The sequence below is a fragment of the Lissotriton vulgaris genome, chromosome 1_2, assembly GCF_964263255.1.
Source record: "Lissotriton vulgaris chromosome 1_2, aLisVul1.2, whole genome shotgun sequence".
Taxonomy (NCBI): Eukaryota; Metazoa; Chordata; class Amphibia; order Caudata; family Salamandridae; genus Lissotriton; species Lissotriton vulgaris.
In genome coordinates this window covers 357,454,289-357,479,193 of record NC_141686.1, presented here as the reverse complement: position 1 = coordinate 357,479,193, position 24,905 = coordinate 357,454,289, and the positions used below count along the sequence as shown (strand labels likewise).

At 47.4% G+C, this 24,905-nt stretch overlaps 1 pseudogene; it reads left to right on the top strand.

Annotated features, from left to right (window-relative positions):
- Window positions 1-24,449, top strand: part of LOC147736829 (uncharacterized) — a 70,221-nt pseudogene extending 45,772 nt beyond the window's left edge.
- The last annotated feature ends 456 nt before the right edge of the window (window positions 24,450-24,905 follow it).

The window sequence follows — 24,905 nt, the reverse complement described above, 5'->3', positions numbered from 1 at the left end:
AGTCCCTTGAAGGCAATTTTACCCTTCTACTTTCATTACCCAAGCCCTCAAGGGTATTCCGGGTTGCTCACTTCCTTGATTAAAATCAGTTGCAGCAACAGCTCTAGCTATCAGACAAAGCGACTCCATAGTGTTAGGACATCCCCTGACGGTACAGGTTCCACACTCCGTGGAAGTTCTCTTAAACAGGACACAGACTCAGCACTTGACCATAGCACGACTGACAGGATATGAACTGACACTGTTCCAACCACACATAGAGATCAGACGTTGCAACATATTAAACCCTGCTACTCTATTACCCTCGATTACAGCAGACCCTACACCACATGACTGTGTGGAAGTCATTAACACAATGACGAAACCAAGACAAGACTTCACAGACATTGCATTACCCGACCCAGACCTGACACTTTATGTGGATGGTTCATGTATGAGAACAAGTACAGGAGAGTTAGTGGCCGCATATGCAGTGACCACTGAAACTGAAGTCATAGAAACACATCGTATTGACACATTGTCTGCTCAAGCAGCAGAGCTCATCGCTCTGACCCAAGCCTGCATACGAGCCAAGAACATGAAAGTAAACATATACACAGATTCACAGTATGCATTCGGAGTCGTTCACGACTTCGGTGTTCTCTGGCAAGAGAGAGGATTTTTGACTTCTCATGGAGCCAAGATACAGCATGGTCCCCTCATTCAAGCTCTGTTAGATGCAATACACTTACCTACAGCCATTGCCATCATGAAGTGCAAAGCACATACGAAAGTTACTGACACTATTTCCCAGGGTAAAGACCTGGCAGATCGAACAGCCAAGCTTACAGCTCAGACTCATGCAGACATTCCAGCTGACACGACAAAGACTGAAGTAACTCCACTGACGCATTGCATGACAGTCAGGGATCCCACACAAGATGTACTCGACATTCAGACACATGCCACTCCGGACGAAATCAAGAAATGGACTGAACAAGGAGGGGTCCAGACGAATCAGGGATGGATGACGAAGGGAAAAGCCACATGGTTTCTCCCCGACTCTATGGTTCAAGTTATCATTAATACAGCACATAGACCGGCACACTTGGGAGAAAAAGCTATGTTAGACAGTATCCAGAACCTTTGGTTCAACAAACATTTACGTGCAGCAGCAAAACAGAAAGTACGTACCTGTATGATCTGTTGTCAGTTCAATCCAGGCAAAGGCATTCCCGTGGAACAAGGTGGATTTCATCCTCCTGACTACCCTTTTGAAGTCCTCCAGATGGATTATATCCAGATGGATCGATGTCGAGGATTTAAGTATGTCCTCGTAGTTGTATGTGCCCTATCCAGATGGACAGAAGCTTACCCAGTCCCAGATTACACTGCTGTGACCACTGCCAAACAGTTGGTCCGTGAATTCTTCCCGCGATACGGCTTGCCCCGTGTCGTGTACTCAGATAATGGACAGCCATTCTCGTCCGAACTGATGAAACAGGTATCACTCCTGTTAGGATACCAGTGGAAATTTCACTGTGTACGACACCCCGAAGCAGCTGGTCTCGTTGAGAGACATAATCAAACTCTGAAAACATGGTTAGCGAAGGTCTGTGCAGAAAAAGGTGTAGATTGGATGGTAGCCCTGCCGGTTGCCCTCTTTTACATGCGTTTGGTAGCTCATTCCAGAACCGGACTATCCCCGTACGAAGTGGTTTTTGGCAGACCACCGAATATGTGGGGTACGCCTATGCCGCGCAAGATCACCGATGTTGACAGTAATATGCTGACAGATTACCTGGCTTCCTTGATGTCTGCACTACTCTCTTGTCGTTCACAGGTCGCGGCTGCTTTCCCGGACAACACCCAAGTGAAACCGCATGAAATCGTTCCAGGTGATCTAGTTTGTATAAGGAACTTCGACCGCTCAAGCCCTCTGGAGCCCAGGTGGCGGGAGCCGAAGCTGGTGTTGATGACCACGAGGACCGCAGTGAAAGTTGAGGGAAGAAAAGGGTGGCTACATTCCAGCCACGTTAAACGATTCCATGGACTGTGTCCAGAGACATTTCCCAAGGACTGCCCTGATTCTGATACTGACACTAAACTCCCTCTGTTAGAGAAAACTCCGCAGCAGGAGTATAAAGCTAAGTTACGGTCTAGTAAGTCAGACAGCGTTTAATTGTTTAAGTCCCCCTCGGGTGAAGCGGTTAGACAGGTTTCTGACATGTATGAGATAGACCCAAATAGTGAGAGAGATAGATAGAAAGTCAAGAAAATGAAATACTGTAAAAATCTACGTAGTAGATGCATCGTTACATTGCTTTTTATGTTTTGTCTGAGTATTACGATCATATGTATAAGCTGGACGTTACATGTTTTCTTTCCTCCTCTTGGTTCACATGTACATTCTTCTTTCAATGACACCATAGAGCATACATTCAGTGACCTGCCCCCTCACGAACTATCCTACCGACTAGCACTGCGCAACAACACTTTTATCCGTATGTTACACCATTCTCATCAGACCAGCAATGTCACGAATTGCTGGGTGTGTGGCCGATTCCCACCTTACCAGAAAATGAAGGGAGCTCTGCCCCTCTTTCCCTATCCGTTTACATATAATGGTTCGTGCGGAGCATGGTTTACTTTAATGTCCTCGCTAGACAGTAAGTCCAAAGTTTCCCAGGGCAATTGGATATGGGGGAACCTGAATACAGTCATGAATAAAGCCTGTTTCCCAGACAAAGACGGTCTTCCCCAAAGGACAGGGACCGATCTAGAAAATGAAGTGTATGGATTAGGAAATTTTTCCCTTAGCCTCATGATTCTGAATGCTCAGTCCGAGACTAATTCGGACTTGCCGTTTATAACAGTTTTACCCGTAAAAGGTGAATTATGCGTTAGGAAAAATGGTTCAGTACGCCTAGGACACAGTGATTGTAATACTGTGGTCGAATTCAGTGATAAAGGAAAGTCTACTTTCAGAGCTTCTCGCCATTCCTATTTTATTTGTGGTCAGACAGCTTATGTACGTCTGCCATTAGATTGGGGTGGAACATGTTATATTGCGTTCCTACTGCCACCTGTTTTTCTAGCCCCATCCAATTACCATCGAGATACCCATCTTGTGCATATAAGACATAAGAGGGAGATTGAGTCCCCAATTGTCAATCAGACTGAGACAGCGTGGGAGAAATATAAAGATTTCAATAAAGGATTCTTTTTCTTTGTAGGTCCTGTCCAAAACAGTAAACTGATACGCAAATTAACCAGAACTTTGGAAGCAGTAGTGAATGAGACTACTTCTGCCTTAGGTAACCTGACCGAAGAGCAGTCTGCTATGAGACTTGTTGTTCTTCAAAATCGCCTTGTTTTTGACGTCATCCTAGCCGATAGGGGCGGGGCTTGTAGAGTGATCGGATCCAGTTGTTGTGTGTTTATTCCTAATAACGCACCATCGGTATATAAAGCAATAACAAGGCTTCATAAAATAGCTCACCAGATACACCAGAATCCTGGCACCTGGACTTGGTCCGGTTGGCTCTGGAGTGTGATATCCGCCTTGGGATGGAAAGTACTGTCATTTCTAGGAATAATACTGCTTATAGTATTCAGTTGCTGTCTCTGTCTGCAATGTGGGCCAGCGATTTGCGGCTTGTGCGCCACTGCTTGTATTCCCCGTCCACGTTCACGTTCCCGTGCCCGAATGAAAAAAGATGAGCAAATGATGTTATATGAACAGATAGATGGTCTCATGAAAATAGATATATCCTGAAGGGCGCAGTAGGGGCCAAGGAGGGAATGAGGAAATAGAAATTTTTAGGTAGTCAGTGTGACCCCCACTCGCACCCTATCCATGCACCCATGCTCCATGTATGTCCATGTTATCATGTAATTCCTTTTCGGTGCCTGTTTTGATCATGCTTCTGCATTTCCGTCAAATGTTAGCATGTCAGTTAGTGAGCCCTCCATGTATATAGTACTAATTCCGCATCCAGGCCTACGTTTCCAACGCATTTACATGGTGCACTTTTAAATATTGCAAAGCACACGTTTTCCACGTTTTTCTGGCTCAGTCGAGCCAGACCCTTAATTGAGGCTTCGAGCTTCTTCTGTCTCTGAGAGCTGCAGTTTAGGTATGCATCCCTGACCTCTACCTTACTTCCTGCCCAGCCGAGCGGTGCCCGGCTCGGCCTGGCCTGCCTGCCAAGACGGTATTTTGCCTACAGTTATCTGCTCAGCCTCCGCAAAAACACATTCCAGTCTAGTGAAATAGGTAAACATATTCCAGCCTGCAGAGCAAAGGGCCCGGCCTTCCTGTCTCCTTACAAGTAATTTACTGCACCCGTTGCCATAGTAGGCCCATGGCCCCGCGCATTGCACAAAGACACGTATGCACCCACTAGCATTCAGTGATGTACGGCCTCTGCCCGAGAGACCTTTTACTTCAGACAATACATCCTCCAAACACAAGATACCAGATATACTATAGGTGCAGGTCGTTCTGACATCCCAGACACCACACTCCTCTACTAGTGCTAAAGTCAACTCCCCAGCTCTCCCCAGTTACACGTCAATACCACGTCATGCTCAGTTGCGCGCGCATATGTGGTAAAGGTTTCTGCTGACCCTGCAGAATTTCTCTATGCATCCACCCACCTATGACACTTCTGTGACGCTTCCAGCACACACCTCCGTTTACGCCCCTGTACACACTTTCTTTTACGCCCATGTGTTCTTATCTCTCTCTTTTTCACTTGTTACGCCTACTGTATTCAATGCAACTGTTCAGTTTTACTATATATAATGTGTGATGTTAATAAAATGTTGAATATCCCTTCCTGAACCTTAGTGGTGATGGAACCCGATGTCCAGTGACTCGAGCCACTTAATTAAAGCCTGTATGACTCAGATACCACGCACTCTGCCTCTCATTTATTGAGCTATCCTTATTGTCATTTAATATATAGAAAAATAGTCCCGGTAATTTTATTTACCACACCCCCTCTATCTATCGCTCTCTATCTATCTATCTACCGCCCCCTCCCTCTATCTATCGCTCTCTATCTATCTATCGCCCCCTCCCTCTATCTATCGCTATCTATCTATCGCCCCCTCCCTCTATCTATCTATCGCCCCCTCCCTCTATCTATCGCTATCTATCTATCGCCCCCTCCCTCTATCTATTGCTCTCTATCTATCTTTCGCCCCCTCCCTCTATCTATCGCTCTCACTCTATCTATTGCATCACTCTGAGGCACCACAACATCACAGCACCATAAGTGGCCTTTTGTTCAAGTATTGCTGTTAATCAGAGGCACCACAACATCACTATGCGCTACCACAGCATCACTCATCGACACAAGAACATCAATCAGCACCACCACAGCATCAATCTGTGCAACCACTTAACAACAACTGGTTCAAATATGTTCTCTCAATGTTTCAAGCTTTATTACAAATGTCACAAAAACATGTTAATATTTCACTTCTGTTCTTGGATTTTCGTCACAATAAAATACAATGAACATAATCTTTACAAAAGTTATTTACAAAAGCTATTTCCATGATAAATTACAATAACTTTTATATTGCATTACAAATGCTATAGGTGTCACATTTGCTAAAGTTAAAACTATTGACATTGTAAATGACAAAGCTATTAATTTCGCTATTTTCAAAACCAACACATAAATAAAAAAATTGTCATTTACAATACCATAGCTCAAACTTTCCTAATGCGAGACCTACTGCATTGCAAATGCTTGTTAGATTGTTACTTGCATGTATACAAGACATTTCTCTTTCGACGACCGCTCCGCATGCGTACAAACATGCCATTTTTAGGTTGAGCCTAGGCAGACCGCATGCGCTGTCTGCAAGACCTCCTGTAATCAATACTACTGCTCTATTCCCGCCTGCTGCTCACCGAGGGTTTAGTGCAGTGCCAGTCTTCTTTCCTGCCTCCTAATTCATTCCTGCAGCCGAAACCTCACTTCCGTTTAAGGGAGAGGATCACCTGCCAATTAAAGTTTCCATAAGCTACGTACTTTATGTGCTGTTTGCAAGAACTCTTTTTCAAAAGCTTTCTTTACGCCAGTCACTGCTTGCTTCATTTGGCTTCTCCCTTCCGCCTTGCGTTATCAACCCTCCCCCCCCATCCGCCACATGCTGTAGAAGCTGCACTCTAAACAACCCACTCTCCTTTTGCTGCTTCAGCCGTGCCGTTAGTTTTTTTTTCTTTTTTTACTTTAAAGCTAAGCATGCTGCCCGCTCTCCCCTACACTCTGCCCACATTTCATCTGGCATTACTCAGAGTTTATAAGGTTGCTTGCACTAGTTCTACACATACGTTTGTAGGGGTCTCACACTCTGAGCAACGCCCATCAATCACAGATACAGGGAGACAAAGCGCTGTTTACACTAAAGACAGCTATCTATGCAGCCTGCCCATGAGTTCTTTCTTACATGATAAACACCATAGCAGAATGGTGTTTCTGATAGATACATCTGCTGTGTGGATTCCTCACCTTGTGAATATCCTCTTGCGTCAGCAACATTCGGAAATTCTTTTGGTAGCTTCGCACCGACGTGGACTTGGACGTCATAGAGGCACGGCATCGCACGCGACTCCGCTGACGTCACCGACGCCTACAATAGGCCCACGCCGGCGTGATGACATCAGTTCCCTTTTTTCTGCGTCGTCGACGCTAACGGTTTCGGGATACTCAGTAGCTTTTGGTAACTCTGTTACTGTTTTTCTTCGTTTCTTTACTCTCTTGCCTCTTTGTCTCCTTATAATGTCGACAATGAAGACTGGTTTTAAACCCTGCAGGGAGTGCTGGAAGATGATGTCCGTTACGGACCCACACCAGGACTGTATTTGGTGTTTGAGCCCCGACCACGACGTAGATGGATGCTCATCGTGTCAAAAAATGAACCCAAAGGCCCTGAGAGAAAGGGAGACCAAGCTTCTTGTGGCAAAACTGAAAGCCGATAAAGGAAAGAAGTCTTCAAAATCCCGCTCGAGGAGGTCGAGGTCAAGATCTACATCTCGAGAGGCGTCGGCTTCGAAGTCTTCGTCGGATCATGCTTCGAAGTCGCATAAGAAGCATAAGAAAAGGAGACATGAATCTCGACGTCATTCGGGTGAGAAGTCGGGCTCGAGGTCGAGATCACCCAAGAAGGTTAAGTCGAAGGTGATCCCACCACAAGAGGTTTCGGATCGAGAAGGTGAGGCCTCGCCTTCGGAGTCGCAAGTTCAATCTCCGACTCCGGTTTCCGATCCGACTCCGACGCCGTCTCCGGCTCAAGAAGAGGTCGGTGAAGTTCCTAATGAGGATGAGGAATCGGCTCCTGTTGATGAACCAGATTCGAATCTGCCTCGATATCGGCCTGAGGGTGTTCATCCACCTTTTCCAGCACCAGGTCAGGATCCTTCGGCGTTCCTGAACACTATGTATGGAGTATTCTCGAGGTCGTGGTACCCCTCTGGTGCACCTTCGGGTCCCATGGGTCCAATGGCATTTAATTTGGGTGTGCCTCACTCTTATGCCCCGGTACCTTTCATGCCGTATATGCCAGCCCCGACTCCGCTGTGGCAGTACCCGGTTCCACCGAGGTCGACGCCGGCTCGACCGAAGTCGACGACTCCAGCACCGGCGTCGCCCGCTCCATGCAAATCTTTGGAGCATCCTTCTAAGCCTTCGGATTCGGTACCGACGTCGGCTCCGGCGCCGTCTGAGTCGACAGTGGATCCGGCTGCAATCCGTGTTAAACAGAGATCTAGGAGGGAAGCTCAACGTCTCCTGGAAGAACTGAGGTATTATGAGTCTCATTCAGACTTGGAGGAAGGTGAACTGGATGAGAATTATTTGGAGGAGCGGGCTGATTATTATTATTATTATTATTATTAAAAAATGTTATAGAGCGCGTAGTCACCCTGAGGTATCCCAGCGCTAAAGATCCCTCCACCTGTGGGGTCGGGGGTTGAAAAGAAGGGGGGGGGGACAACAGTTTTCAGACAGAAGCGGTTTAAATTAAGGGAACAGGTGAGTTTTGAGCCGTTTCCTGAAGCGCAGGTAGTTGGGTTCTTTCCTCAGGTCTCGGGGGAGAGCGTTCCATAGGCGTGCTGTGTGGATCGAGAAGCGTCTTCCACCCGTGCGGGCTTTCTTGAATCTGGGCAGGATGATGAGGGACTCCTTGTCCGATCGGAGAGATCTAGGGGCTTTATAAGGTTGTATAAATTTCCTCAGAACGGGGGGGCCTTGATTCTGCAGTAGCTTATGGGCCAGGCATAAGGCTTTGAATATTACTCGTTCCCTCACTGGGAGCCAGTGAAAGAGCTTCAGAGCAGGTTTGGCTGAAGCTCAGGCAGGGGTGTTCGTGAGGATCCGGGCAGCAGCATTTTGGATTTTCTGGAGTTTGTTTAGGGTTGCTTCGGGTGCGCCTAGGTATATAGCATTGCTATAGTCAAGCCTGGACAGTATGAGGCCTTGGATGAGAAGTCTTTGCGATGTGGGTGGAAGTAGGGGCAGGATCTTTCTCATCGATTTGAGTAGCCCGAAGCAAGTACCGCCTACTTTTTTGGCCTGCGTGGTGAATGAAAGGTCTGTTTCAATCCATACTCCCAGGCTTTTTACTTCCTGTTTGGGGGCAGGGGGGGGGGGGGGGCAAACAGGGTGGCCAGATGTTCAAAGGGAAGGTGAGACCTTTCTGACCCAGAAGGAGAATGTCAGTTTTAGATCCATTCAGCTTTAAGGCTGAGTTGTTCATCCACCCTTGGATCTGCGTCAATGGTGCTAGTGGTCTTGATTTTTCCCCAGAGTGGGTGTTGCCATCAGGTCCGGATGCGCCCTCTAAGGATGTTCATGCATATCACGTGGTAATGAAAAAGGCTGCAGGACTTTTAGGCTTGACATTACCTACTGTTGAATTTGAATCAAATCTGCTTACAGAGGTTCTCCATTCACCAAGCTCAGCAGTGGAACCATTACTCCCATTTAATGAGGCGTTAACTGAACCCATTATGGAAGTGTGGAAAAAGCCTCTTTCTGCTCCTGCTGTCTCAAAAGGTGTGGCTAGGAGATATAGAGTGGCTCCTGAGGACCCTGCATTTTTATCATCTCACCCTTCTCCTGAAAGTCTGGTGATTCAAGCTGCGTGCTCAAAAAAGTCAGTCGGTGCTTTTCCCCAAGTGCCTGGTGACAAGGAGTCTAAAAAACAGGATCAAGTGGCCAAGAAAACTTTCTCCTCCGCAAGTATGGCGTTAAAATCAACGAATGCCACTTGTCTTATGGGGAGGTATGTGCACGCACTTATGGACTCAATGCGTTTATTGATTCCAAAGGTTCCAGAAGACTGCAGGGGTGACTTTGAGGAAGTTTTATCTGATACTCAAGCGGCAGCTCGTCAGGTTATCCAGAGCGGTCTAGATACTGCAGATTCTGTTGCAAGGATCATGGGCACTGCGGTTGCCACAAGACGTTCAGCTTGGCTAAAATCCTCTGATTTTTCTGCTGATGTGCAGTCTGCGTTGTTAGATCTGCCTTTTGACGGTGAAGGACTCTTTGGCAAGAAGGCAGATACAGCCTTAGAGAGATTTAAGGATAGCAGGGCAACTGCTAGATCTCTTGGTCTTCAAGTAAGAGGATCAACGGCCAGAAAGTTTTTGAGGTTTTGGACGCTCTTCTTTCCGTACCTTTAGACAAGGTCAACAGCAGCAACAACAGCAGCAGCAGCAAAATACCTTGTATAGGTCATACAGGGGATAACAAAGGTCACCTCCTCGAGGGCGTCAAGCCTCATCCTCCTCCACCTCCTCCAACCCCCTAGCCACAGAAAAGCAGCCCTAGATCCGCCATTCAGGATCATGTGGGTCCGGTGGGGGGTCGGCTTACCCACTTTCTACGAGATTGGGAATCGGTTACATCAGATCTTTGGGTTCTCAATCTCGTAGAAAATGGGTATGCCCTTCCCTTTTGGGAGTTCCCTCCCAATTACCCTCCTTGCCAGGAATATTGCTCAGAGGAACATCTGTTACTCCTATAGGAGGAAGCCCGAACTCTGTTAAGAAAGGGTGCGATAGAGGTGGTCCCAGAGCAGGAAAGGGGTCAGGGATGCTACTCCCGGTATTTCCTGATCCCAAAAAAGGATGGCAGGCTTCGTCCAATCCTGGATCTCAGGATCTTGAATTTTTATCTGAAACAAGAGAAATTCAAGATGCTCACCCTTGCTCAGGTTCTTCAGGCGCTGCTGGAAGAAGACTGGATGGTGTCGCTCGACTTGCAGGATGCGTACTTTCACATCCCCATCCTGAAGTCACACAGGAAGTATCTCCGTTTTACGGTGGGATCGCAGCACTATCAGTTTGTGGTCCTTCCGTTTGGGCTTACTACTGTGCCTCGAGTCTTCACCATGGTGATGGAAGTCGTGGCGGCGCATCTCAGAAGGTCAGGAATTCCTGTATTCCCTTATTTGGACGACTGGCTAATCAAAGCGGAGTCGCCAGAGAAGGTGCTCCATCATCTGCAGGAGACAACCCAGTTGTTGTACAGGTTGGGTTTTTCGATAAATGTACCCAAATCTCACCTGGTGCCCTCCCAGCGCAACCTGTTCATAGGTGCTGTACTGGACACAAATGTATGTCGCACATTCCCTCCTCCTCAAAGGATTCACGACATACAGGAAATGATTCCTTTATTCTACAATGGAGCGGTCGTTCCAGTCCTGAAGGTCCTTCGCCTGCTCGGTCTGATGGCTTCAAGCATTCTGTTGGTCAACCATGCACGCTGGCACATGAGGGCGCTCCAGTGGTGCCTCCGCAGGCAGTGGCATCAGCACAACGGAGATCTCAGGGAGTCAGTGAGGATCTCCAGAGAAGCTGCAGCGGATCTGTCTTGGTGGGGCGTGGAAGGCAACCTGTCTCAGTGGAAGCCTTTTCAGTTGCCTCCTCCGGTGGCCACAGTGATAACGGATGCATCCACTCTAGGGTGGGGTGCTCATCTGGGGGATCTGGAGGTCAAGGGTCTTTGGTCTCCAGAGGAAAGGTTACTTCACATCAACCTTCTAGAATTACGGGCGATACGTTTGGCGCTCAAGGCCTTCCTCCCTTCCCTTCGCGGTCGGTTGATCCAGGTCCTGATGGACAACACGACCGCGATGTGGTACATCAACAAGCAGGGAGGAGTGGGGTCGCAGTGTCTCTGCAGGGAGGCTCTGCGTCTTTGGTCCTGGGTTCAGGACCATCAGATTTGTCTGATGGCGAATCATCTGGCCGGAGTTCTGAACGTGCGTGCAGACAGTCTCAGTCGGCAGTTCTCGGCCGACCACGAGTGGAGGCTTCACCCAGAGGTGGTTCGGCACGTTTTTCGGACGTGGGGGACTCCTCAGGTGGACTTGTTCGCCACTCGCGAGAATGCTCACTGCATGTCATTCTGCAGTCTCCAGTATCCGTTGCAAGGAGCCTTGGGGGACGCGTTTCAGTTGAGTTGGGGAAGACAACTCCTTTACGCGTTTCCCCCCCATACCTTTGATTCCTCGGGTTCTGAGGAAGATTCGCCAAGACTGGGCCCAAGTCATATTGGTTGTCCCGGACTGGCCGAGAAGGGTGTGGTATACACATCTTCTCCACCTCTCCTCTCGCCCGCCGCTCCGTCTCCCTCTCAGAGCAGACCTCCTCTCTCAGATGGAGGGGGAGGTTCTACACCCCCACCTCCAGACATTACACCTTCATGCCTGGAGATTGAACGGGGCAACCTGAATTCCTTTTCTCTTCCGCCTGACGTGGTGGATGTCATCTTGTCAGCCAGGCGTGACTCCACTAAGTCCGTCTATTCATATAGATGGTCGAAGTTTGTCACTTGGTGTGGTGGGAATTCTGTTGACCCTTTGAGAGCCCATTTGTCTGATGTTCTCCAGTTTGCCCTTTCTCTGGCGCGGCAAGGGCTTGCTGTTGCCACAGTTAAGGGCTATCCTTCTGCGCTGTCGGCATTTCTCTGTTTGCCTGACCAGCCTTCTCTTTTTAAATCTCCTGTGGTTTTAAGGTTTTTGAAGGGCCTCACAAATAAGTTCCCACCTACTCCTTTTATTGTGCCTCAGTGGGACTTAAATCTTGTCTTGACCTTTCTGATGGGTGCTCCCTTTGAGCCTCTTCACAAATGTCCTATGAGGCTTTAGACTCTTAAGGCAGGCTTCCTCGCTGCAATAACCTCAGCAAGGAGGGTAAGTGAGCTTCAAGCTCTTAGTTCCAAGCCCCCTTTCTTGACCATTCATGCTGATCGAATGGTTCTTAGGACCAGGGCTGCTTTTCTCCCAAAGGTGGTGACTCCTTTCCACCTTGGTCAATCCATTACCCTCCCTACCTTTTATCCTCCCCCACACCCTTCCAAGGAGGAGGAGAGGTTACACCGTTTGGACCCTAAGAGGGCGGTGTCCTTTTACCTGGACAGAACTAAAGACTGTCGATTGGATGACCAGCTCTTCATTGGGTTTGCTGGCTGCAAAAGAGGAAGAGCGGTCCATAAAAGAACCTTGTCAAGATGGATCGTCCTCTGTATAAAGATCTGCTACTCTTTGGCCGGTAAGGAACCACCAGAGGGTATAAGGGCTCATTCTACAAGAGCTAAATCTTCAACCTCTGCTTTTGTTAGAGGTGTACCTGTAGAGGATATTTGTGGGGCGGCAACTTGGTCTTCCCTCCACACTTTCGTGAAGCATTACTGCTTGGATTCCGAAGTGAGGAGGGACGGCCACTTTGTGCGCTCTGTCCTCCAGGATTTCTTGGTTTCGAAGAGTGGACTCCCTACTCCGGGAGTGGGGACTGCTGTGGGACTCTATTCACAAGGTGAGGAATCCACACGGCAGATGTATCTATCAGAAGAACAAGTTACTTACCTTCGGTAACGCTTTTTCTGGTAGATACAATATCTGCCTGTGGATTCCTCACTGACCCACCCGCCTCCCCGTTGTCCACTCTTCTATACCAGAGCTTCTGTAATGTATTTGTTTTATTCTCAAGGGGTTGTTTATTTCAAGTGTTTTATTGCATTTGCTTCACACTGTGTGTGTTTTACCTTGGTATTTGTACTGCGTATACTGTGTATATGTCTACTGTCATTGGTCCGTCCGTGTGCCTCGAAGGCACGGAAAAAAGGGCGGAACTGATGTCATCACGCCGGCGTGGGCCTTTTGTAGGCGTCGGTGACGTCAGCGGAGTCGCGTGCGATGCCGTGCCTCTATGACGTCCAAGTCCACGTCGGCGCGAAGCTACAAAAAGAATTTCCGAATGTTGCTGATGCAAGGGGATATTCACAAGGTGAGGAATCCACAGGCAGATATTGTATCTACCAGAAAAAGCGTAAGTAAATTCAAAGTAGGGACGTTCTGACACCAGATGTCCACCCCACCAAGATCCAGGAAAAAGAGGGGGTGCTAACTGAAGTCTTATCTGCAGCGGCCCTCTTCTGCCTCGCTGGGGAGTCCATCACTGCTACTCGCCTCACTACAACGAGGCGCTGCGGGGGAGGATCAGACCAGCCTCGGTAGGGAGTCCATCACTGCTGCTCGCTGCGCTACAACGGGGTGTTGCAGGGGAGGATCAGACCAGCCTCGCTGGGGAGTCCATCACTGCTGCTCACTGAGCTGCAACGGGGTGCTGCCGGGGAGGATCAGACCAGCCTGGCTGGGGAGTCCATCACTGCTGGTCGCTGTGCTACAACGTGGTGCTGAATTGGAGTATCTGACCAGCCTTGCTGGGGTGTCCATCACTGCTGCTCGCTGTGCTACAACGGGGTGCTGCGGGGGAGGATCAGATACAGACAAAAGGGGGGTTATGACCAAATCACCCTCCTAAACCTGGGCATAAAACATCAAATATGTATATAAAGAAAAAGAAGGTACAGAGGGACCAATCCAACATTTATTTTCATTCAAGGTACCCTTAATTACCCTGATGTTTCAATTATTTTTTGAAAATTCTGCATAACCATGAATCTAACTCATATATGTGTCAAATGACGGGGCTGAGCACAAACAAATCAAATCAGAGTTTCCTTATGTGTAAACATAATATATACAAGACATGAACATATAAATCACATTCATATATATGATACAATACATATACACAATATATACAACATATACAAAAAGTACAAAAGCACCATTACTGAGAGCAAAAACAATCGGAATGTACACTCCTTACTCCGAGAGAGCAATTACACCTCTAGTCTAATTATTCTATAGGCGCTTTCCCTTTCAACAGAAATCAAAATAATGGGACTCCTCGTAAATATGTTGACGCAGTAACGGTCGCGTTTCAGCCAGTGATTCCTTTCGGCTTCATCAGGACAAGTGTAAGATCCACCGTTCCCTCTAGGGCGCGCGCATGCACCTCCCCTGACGTCAGCGCATACCACCTCGTGTGGAGCGGGCACACAGTCAGGACATCGCGCGAGAGAGTCGCGCCGCTGGCCGCTTTAAAGAAGCGAGCGGTGCAAACATGAGGCACTTTTCCATACGGTGGCGGCGGAGCGGTCGTGGGGAGTGCAGGTAAGGAGGCGGGAGGCTGGTGGGGCTTGTGGCTATGTGGGAGCGTGGGGCAGACTGTGGCCTTTTGTTCAAGTACTGCTGTTAATCAGAGGCCCTTCATTCACAGGCTCTGATTAACAGCAATACTTAAACAAAAGGCCACAGTCTGCCCCGTGCTTTACTAACAAAAGCGTAGTCAGTTTCCAAACACAGCGCGTACTTTAGCACATGCTGTGTTTGGAAACTGTCTCTATGCTTTTTTTAGTAAAGCGCGGGGCAGACTGTGGTCTTTTGTTTATTGCTGTTAATCAGAGTCCGTGAAGGGACTCTGATTAACAGCAATACTTAAACAAAAGGCCACAGTCTGCCCCGCACTTTACTAACAAAAGCGTAGTCAGTTTCCAAACACAGCGCGTACTTTAGCACACGCTGTGTTTGGAAACTGACTACGCCTTTGTTAGTAAAGCCCGGGGAAGACTGTGGCCTTTTGTTTTATGGGGTACATCAGCTGTGCACACCTGGATAGTGCATAGCTGCCAAGGTTTCACATTGCTTTGTGTGACTTTTTCAAAATTTCAGCGTAAATATGAGTGACATTTCAACAACTATGAGTGACACTTTTTCCTCATAAATAGTAAGGCTACATTCTACAGGGTGGGTGGGAATAGATGCATTTGCCATTTGCTATGTTCAAGTTTAAAAAAAAAAAAGAATACATTATTTTTTAAAGGCCAGTGACACATGTTTTCAGACTAAGTTCTGCAGAGTTCTACACAAAATGCTCACAACAGCCTTCCAAGTATAAATGTGAAGTCTTGCCAATGCAACTCGCAGCTTTCATATCTTGGTTACTAGATACATTGAGAATGCATTATTAATTCACAATATCCGCATTATAGTTCCTTTTACAGGCCTGTTCACCCCAGTTTGGTGCAGCCGACGGAACAGTGTGCAGTGCTGGGATTTATGATAAACTAGTCTGGTCTGTTTTTCATAATGTTTTCTTCTGTTGCAGGTTTCGCAGCCAGAACCCCATACATTTAAACAGGCGTACGTGAGTGTATGCAGAAGAGGTAATTGTTGGGTTGAGTTAAACTGTGGTGCATCTTGAACATTGCAGTATCATATATACTTACCCATGTTTTCTTATGTTTTGACGTTTTGCACCCAGAACCCCATACATTTAAATAGGCGTACATGAGTGCAATCAGAAGAGGTAATTGTTGGGTTGAGTTAAACTGTGGTGCATCTTGAACATTGTAGTATCATATATACTTACCCATGTTTTCTTCTGTTGCAGGTTTCGCAGCCAGAACCCCATACATTTAAACAGGCGTACGTGAAGGCAATCAGAAGAGGTAATTGTTTGGTTGAATTAAACTGTGGTGCATTTTGTACATAACAGATTGCATTCATGAGCTAGGCGTCAATGTAAGCCATGTTTCCTTATTTTGCAGGCTTTGTGGCGAAGCAGGTTCAAACCTGCGGGTACGGAAATGTTCAAGCGCAAAGCTGTAACTTCAGGAGAGTGCAGTGCTTCACCACAAAGGAAAAAATGTTGCCTTGTATTAAAGGAAGAGTGGATGAAGGATATTGTGGAGGCTGAGACACAGAAGTCACGAAGCAATGTTTGCATGCAATTCGGGAAACTATTTCTTATACAGTCCAGACATGGGATTGATTTGCAAAGCATGTGCCGAAGCCAAGATTGTTGGGGACTTTTCCACAGGGAAGAAAAGGAGTGATGGCTGGAAACTGGACTACATGAAACGCCATCTACTTAGCAAAGTACACTAGTCTGCCATGGTGATATTGAGAAACAGAATTGCTGCTGCCTGGTTTGGTTTTGGAGTGCGGGCTATGCTGACGGAAACTGCCACTGACAAAGAGAATAGAATGGAAGTAGTTGAACGCTAAAGATCTATGCCTGAGGAGATAAAGATTCTCATCAACAACGTGTTGCTGGCAGTCAAGATGAATACTTCAATGTTATCTGTACAAGACATCCATGACCACCTAGCTTTGTATGTGAAGATACCAGACAGCTGGAGGAGCAAGAATTATGCCTTTGAGTTCCTTGAGGCCATCAATAGCGTGATACACTGTGAAGCTATGACAGAACTTTGGCAAGCTTTGTATTACACCTTGATAATTGAGAGCACAAATATTTCTCTTGCAAAAATAATCATCCTGTACTTCAAGTTCCGACCTGTAACATTAACTGAGCACAAAACGCAGTTTGGGGGCATAGTGAAGCTGGCTAGCTGTAATGCTGGGGCTATCACTACTGCCGTGAAAGAATTCTACACTGACAATGAACTGGACCTCATGAAAACGGTCATGTTCACATCCGATGGTGTGTCGGTGATGCTGGGTAAAGAATAATGGTGTTGCTACTCGCCTTAAACAGTCCATTCCTCATCTAGTTGAGCAGCATTGTGTCGTCCATCGAGAAGATTTGGGAGTTGATGATGCCTGGAAGAGGGTTCCAATGATTAAAGAGATGGAGACATTATTGAGGACTGTCTACACTGTGTTCTCCAGATATCCTGCAAGGAAGTCCAAGCTGGATGAAATTGCATCGGTCACTGAATGTGAAGTTGTCTCTTTTCGACCACTGAATGAAGTCCGGTGGCTTTCAATGCATTTTGCTGTTGGTGCAGTAATTCGTAATTGCGAGACTGTTCTTATGTACTTTGAGCATGAGAAAGTTGAGGAGAATGATCCAATTGCTAAATATTGTTATGAAAAGCTATCGGACTCCAACTACCATATTTCCCTTGCAGTACTTAATGACATTCTGGGAGAATTTGCATCTTTGTGCAAACTATTCCAAAAAAGTTATTTGACTACTGTTGAAGCTGTACAGTATGCAAGAGCAAAGATTGGCCAAATTAAGCAACAGTATTTGAGGGACACTTTCTTTTGGAGCAGCGACGTAACAGATCTGATGGTGTTGTACAAGGAAAGGCAAGAGTTTGACAGTGGGCCTATTTTTTCTTTTGTTTCCCTTCTTTGTGAGCACATGCAAAAAAGGTTCCCTGCCGACGAGCTAAAAGAATGGGCAAGTTTTGAGATCCAGGCAATAGCAACACAATCACATTTTGATTTTGGGACTGAGAATATTCAAAGACTTGTTGAAAAGTATAAAAATGTCTTGGCCCTGGGTGATTGTGAAACACCAGAAGATGTTGTTCGACAATACAGAGGCTATATATATGTGCTGGCAGAACAAGTAAAGGGTGGGTTATCTACTACCTTTCAAGACATGGTGAATTTCACTGTAAGCAATGCGGCTCAGTATAGTATAATGTCTAAGCTTGTTCAGGTCTGCGCAACATTTCACGCATCTAGTGCAGACTGTGAACGAGGATTCAGCCTCATGAATACTATCAAGAGTAAATTGAGGAATAGACTAAAGCAGAAGCATTTGGATAAGCTGATGAGGACAAAGGCCTCCCTCCTGAATGGGAAAGTTGACCCAGACCGAGTTTATCAGCACTGGAAAAATAGCAAGGATCGCCGTGAGAAGCAACCCTGTCACCCATCTAGTGACGCCACTTGACGTGTCTGAACTGCCCTCTCCGTTCTTGTGTATATGTGATATTGTATAGGCTCGCAACATTTCCCCACCCAATAAACTGTGATCCAGTTAACAATATTTATTAAAATCTTATGATGGTACCACCATTGAAGTCTTGTGCTTTTCTAAACTTGAAGTGTACTTGCCTGTGTAACCAATTCATGTCAGGGCGTGATTATCCATTTTGCAAACTGCCCTTAAGACCCTTATTGTGGCGCTGTATGTGTGAAAATGCACCATCTTTTCACTTTTTAAATTAAACGTTTTGAGTGCCTTTTGGCACCGCAGACACGCACGGTATGGTTCCTGGCGCTCATAGCCATGGTTGCAGCGCACAGAGACCCTCCACTGCCACACACAGAGGAAATAAATTAGAGGGAACATTGGTAACAACACATCTTAAAGGAGAGTAATACTCTCCAACTCAAGGACAGCGAGGTAGTTACGGGGCACAAATGCCCGGGAATACCCGGCACATAGGACCACTCGAATCCTGTTTTATTCACGTCGGTCCACCAGGTCAGCAAACCCGCACACGCTCACTCTCAATGTAGGCAGGGATCTCGTCTCCTGCACCTCTGCTCTCGCCAGTGAAAAACGAGTGGTACAGAAGGCAAAAAGGGCACAGAAATACCGGAAAAACGAGTGGCACAGAGGCAAAATAAAGAATACAGAAATACAGGGGCAGCTATGAACAGAAGGCAGAACGGGCAGAGAGGCACGGGGGCAGCGAAGGGAACAGAAGGAAAAATTGGGCTTAGAGACACGGGGGCAGCGGGAGGTAGAGTCCATCACTGCTGCTCACTGCGCTGCAGCCGGGTGCTGCCGGGGAGGATCAGACCAGCCTCGCTGGAGTGTCCATCACTGCTGCTCACTGCGTTGCAACGGGGTGCTGCCGGGGAGGATCTGACCAGCCTGGCTGGGGTGTCCATCACTGCTGCTCGCTGTGCTCCAACGGGGTGCTGCCGGGGAGGATCAGACCAGCCTGGCTGGGGAGTACATCACTGCTGCTCACTGTGCTACATCGGAGTGCTGCGGGGGGGGATCAGACCAGCCTTGCTTGGGTGTCCATCACTGCTGCTCGCTGCGTTACAACGGGGTGCTGCGGGGGAGAATCAGGCCAGCCTCGCTGGAGTGTCCATCACTGCTGCTCGCCTCTCTACAACGGGGTGCCGCGGGGGAGGATCAGCCAGCCTGGCTGGGGAGTCCATCACTGCTGCTCGCTGTGCTACAACGAGGCGCTGCGGGGGAGGATCAGACCAGCCTCGCTGGGGAGTCCATCACTGCTGCTCGCTGCGCTACAACGTGGTGCTGCCGGGGAGGATCAGACCAGCATCGCAGGGGAGTCCATCACTGCTGCTCGCTGTGCTACAACGAGGTGCTGCGGGGGAGGATCAGACCAGCCTCGCTGGGGAGTCCATCACTGCTGCTTGCTGCGCTACAACGGGGTGCTGCGGGGGAGAATCAGACCAGCCTCGCTGGGGAGTACATCACTGCTGCTCACTGTGCTACAACGGAGTTCTGCGGGGGAGGATCAGACCAGCCTTGCTAGGGTGTCCATCACTGCTGCTCACTGTGCTACAACGGGGTGCTGCGGGGGAGGATCAGACCAGCCTCGCTCTGGAGTCCATCACTGCTGCTCAGCTCTCTACAACGGGGTGCTGCGACGGAAAATCAGACCAGCCTTCCTTCAGCGGAAACGCCATTCCTGAAGGAATCCCACAGCCCATCAAGGTCTCCCTTACAGGAACACATACAATCCAGTGAATGGAGAAGTTTGTGGAAAAGATTCCACAAACCCCCCTTTCCACTCTAGAACACCCCAGGAACAGGGGCTTGCCCCTGGAGACTCACTCACAGAGGTCTGAGTGTGTCTTGCAAGGGGCATTGTTTTGTTTGCAAGCAGCTCTCAGGGCTTCCTCACTTCTGTAGACGACTTCCTGTGCGAGAAGCCACTATGGCTCTCGAAAAAGCCTGAAGACCAGCCCTTTTTCTCCAGTCCAATTTTCTACGTTACTTTTTCTTCAGGTCCTAGAAGCATTGGGAGTCTGTGCAGAGAGGGTAGGAGGCAAACTATGAAAACAAGATTTCTGGCCAGTGGATGGAGGGCCAGAAGTTGTTCCCTCCACACTCCTCTTTCTTTTCAACTTTTTCCTGTCTTGCTTACCATCCCTTCTCCTCCTCCACTACTCTCCCCTCTCCCTCCTGCATTAGCCACCCCCACGCTACCCACGACCCTCACTCCTTTCCCCTGCTGTCACCTGTTCCCATTTTTTTCTTCTTGCCCTTTCATCATGACTATCCGTAGCCCTCCTCTTCATCTCTTTCCTCTTCATCTCCTTCCCTCCATAAAGCTCACTACCCTTCTCATGCCCTCCCTTACTCCTCTCTACTCACTCGTCTCCACTCATGTGTCCTGCCGGAACCTGCCCTCTCCCTCTCTGCTCCAGCACTCCTCACTCTCAAACTCAACCCTCTTCCTCAACTGAACTTTCCTCTCATTCACCTCCCACACCCTCCTCATCCCTTCTTTCCAACTAGAACCCCTCTCTTTGAAACCTTTCTTCTCTCGTCCCTCCTCTGCTTTGTCTTCTCCCGTCCGCGCTCATGCCACCCCTCCCCTCCCTGTCCACCTTCCTCTCTCATCTTGACTCTCTCGCAATTACTGTCTTCACCCCCCTTCATTTTGTGTTCTCTGTCTGCCCTCTGTCCGCACCCCTGCTTTTCACTCCTTCCCTTTCAGCTGCTCTCATCCTCTCTAGTTCCCCCTTCGCTTCTCTCTTCCTTTTTTGTCTCCTTGTGTCCACCCCCTTTTCTCTCTCTTCCTTTCGTATTCAGCTCTCCATACCACCTTCCTCCCGTTCTCCATTTTCCTCTCTCGTTTCTTGCCCTTACTTTCTCCCTCTTCCACCTGCTCTTCCATGCTTAGGGGAGAGAGCAGAAGCACGTTAGCACTGGTTAGCCAACGTGCACAGAGTCCTAAGGCCACAGAAACAAATTCAGCAAAAATAGGAAGGGTGAAGGCACCAGTTTGGGATGACCCTGCCTGTAGAGAGGGCCAAGTCAAACAAATTCAATAGTTGTTTTCTTCAAGTGCCACTAACAAGCTGAATCTTGCAGTAGTCGCATCGATCCTTCATGAGTGACTTCCAAGGTATATCATCGGTAAGGACGTAAACTCTGGAGAGATGAGATAAAGGCCGGCGTAGAATGTTGAGTTCTGACGTTCACGCAGTGTAATCAAGATGTGTTCAACTACTCTCCGTGTGTGGCTTGGTTATTGGCGAGTACCTAGGCTGGCAGGACGCTATAACTGGTGACAATATAGGGGATACGAAGTCCGTACACTGAGAGCGCTCTTCCAGAGAGTTTGCCGTGGTCAAGCACACTGCTTGTGCGTGCCACATGTGCCTCAGTTGAAGTGCAGAATCAATGCTGGCACTGGCGGAGTCTCAGCGCAGTGCCAGCCTGAATAAAATGCTTAAAGATAAAGAAAGTGACACTGAAAGTCCACATGTCGCAGGACAGGAACTGAATGAAACAGCTTCTAATGGAATATATGGCGCCATTACGCAAATTAATACCATTACGCTATGTGGAGTAAGAAAACTAAAGGTGGACAAAGAAAGCACACAGAAATAGTTCAGTACACATTACACTGAAATTCACATGCTATGAAGCAGAGATTAACCAGGTGTTTATGAAGAAACATTTCAGCACAAAATCGACCAGTGTTATCTGCTTTCATGTACTAGTAGTGTAAAAAGATTTATCTCCTTCTCTAAACCATCAACAAATCATTGTCTCTCAACATGCTGGAGAGCAGTCCCAGACAGAGGGTCGGGTTGGGTTTGCCGAGTTTCCACAGACGAAGCGGCCCACCACCAAAGCTGCTGCACAAGGGGCCCAGAACAACTTCTTAGACAGCCATAACATACAGAGCTCCGATGGAGAGCCAGGACGAGAACCAAGCTCCAAAAGTCATTAAGGCTGACCCTGAAGCCGGCACATCACGAGGCGCTAGAAAAGCTCTGTCTGATCAAGTTCCACAGGAAGTGCCTGAGAGAGCACTACTGTCCTCCAATGTATACACGGCTGCTGCATTCTTAAAACCGCAAACTGTGTTTGATTTTGCAAAAAAACAGAATATTGGCGATGATGGATGGATAGAAACTTTTGAAGATTTCATAGATGCAATAGATGAAAAAGAGTATAAAGTATCTTGAGAAACATGGCCAATGAAGGAGGCAAGAAACCATGAAAAAGAATTTACAAGAAGGTGAAAAGACATATGATCAAATCGAAAAGGCCTTTAAGGTCAAGTTTAAGCCAGTGCCAAATGTGAATTATAAAAGATATATCTTCATCCAGAGACCAGGTAAGACCATTGATGAGTTTGTTGAAAGACTGGATGTTTGGTAAAGCACTGTAAATTCAATTAATTTATGATGAGGAGGCTACCCTCCTCAGAGTGATCAATGGATGTCTGTCGGAAGCATTTCAACGACGAATGCTGATGGAAACTGAGCTTGTATCAAGTCCTCAAGGCTGCTTGCGCTGACAAGCGTACTTATCGCCAAGTGACTGACATGGAGGCTGTAGATGCCCAAAGTGCGTCTGTCATGAGCACGAAAAGTAAGCCAAGGTACAAGGCTGAGGGACACAAGGTACTGTCTCCACAGAAAAACAAAACGTGTTACAGATACGGACTGTCATTTCCACACAAAGGTAAATGTCCCGCCATTGGACAGATATGCATAGACTGTGGTAAAGCGAATCATTTTGTGATAAACTGCAACGCGAAGATAAAAGTAAGTGTGTAATATAGAATCTATTTTTACTTAATCCTGCGTGGATTCCCTTTTTTGATTTACTCACTGTGTTGCTGCACTAGTGTGTTGCACAAATGCTCTGCACATTGCATCTTTAAACTAGCCCGACTGCTCTGCGCCAAGCTACCAGAGGGTGAGCGCAGGACAGGTTATCTCAGGTGTGTATCTGGTTTACCCTGACTAGAGTGGTGGATTCTGCCTGGCTTAGGTGCCTACCCTAGCCAACCAGAACCCCCATGTCGAACAGTGGTTCTTGTGAATCACTTGATTTCCCAGCATGCTCCTGCTGCAGGACCAGGTCAACGCACTTTGTGTAGGAGGACTAGCCACCATTTGTGTCTCAAAGGGAAGTGTGACTCTTTTTCCTAGAACATACATTTTTTTCCCCTGAATTGTAACTGTTCACTTCTCCATATTATATCAATGCAGCTTTTTCAAGAAATATTTTCTTCATGTAATTTTCAATGTTTTTTCTATTTTGCAGAACAATCACATCTAGAAAATATGAATGGGAAAGAAAGCCATAAAGGTTCCGGAGGCAAGATGAATTTTACTCAAAATATCTACTTAAGGAAACGGACAGAATGCACATGAAGGAGAGACGCTTTGCTTGTAATGTGTGTGACAAAGAATTTATCAATGAGACACTTCTTGTGAGGCACAAAAAAGGACACACCAGCCTCAGGCCATATCCCTGCGAAACATGTAAAAAGTGTTTCAGTCAAAAGGCAACTTTTTTACAGCATCAAAGAACACACACTGGAGAGCGGCCGTATCACTGCACAGTGTGTTCCAAGCGCTTTGCTCATAAGAATAGCCTCGTACAGCATCAACGTGTACACACAGGAGAGAGGCCTTATCACTGTACTGTATGTGCCAAGAGCTTCACTCGAAAGAAAATTCTTCATGAGCATCAACACATACACACAGGAGAAAAGCCTTTTCACTGCACCATGTGTGAGAAGAGCTTCAGTCAAAAGACAAAGCTACTAATGCACCAAAGAACACACACAGGGGAGAAACCTTATCATTGCACTGTGTGTTCCAAGCGCTTTGCTCATAAAAAAGGCCTTGTACAGCATCAAAGCGTACACACAGGAGAGAGGCCTCATCATTGCACTGTGTGTTCCAAAACCTTTTCTTGTAAAACAAACCTTGTACTGCATCAAAGAACTCACACAGGAGAGCGGCCTTATCACTGCACTCTGTGTTCCAAGCGCTTTTCTTATAAGGCGTCCCTTGTACAGCATCAAAGCGTACACACTGGAGAGAGGCCTCATCACTGCACTGTGTGTTCAAAGCGCTTTGCTCATAAAAAAGGCCTTGTACTGCATCAAAGAATACACACAGGAGAGCGGCCTTATCACTGCACTCTGTGTTCCAAGCGCTTTGCTGATAGGGGCTCCTTTGTACGGCATCAAAGAACACACACAGGAGAGAAGCTTTATCACTGCACTGGGTGTTCAAAGCGCTTTTCTCGTAAGGCGACCCTTGTACAGCATCAAATCGTACACACAAGATAGAGGCCTCATCACTGTACTGTGTGTTCAAAAACGTTTTCTCAGAAGGCAACCCTTGTACTGCATCAAAGAACACACACAGGAGAGAAGCTTTATCACTGCACTGAGTGTTCAAAGCGCTTTTCTCGTAAGGCGACCCTTGTACAGCATCAAATCGTACACACAAGATAGAGACCTCATCACTGTACTGTGTGTTCAAAAACCTTTTCTCAGAAGACAACCCTTGTACTGCATCAAAGAACACACACAGTAGAGAGGCCTTATCTATGCATTAGGTGTTCCAAGCGCTTTGCTTATCAGGGATCCCTTGTACGGCATCAAAGCATACACACATGAGAGAAGCCTTTTCACTGCACTGTGTGCGAGAAGAGCTTAAATCAAAAGTCAAGTCTCGTAACACCAAACACACTGGAGAGAAATCTTAACACTGCAAAGTGTCTTCCAAGCGCTTTTCTCAGA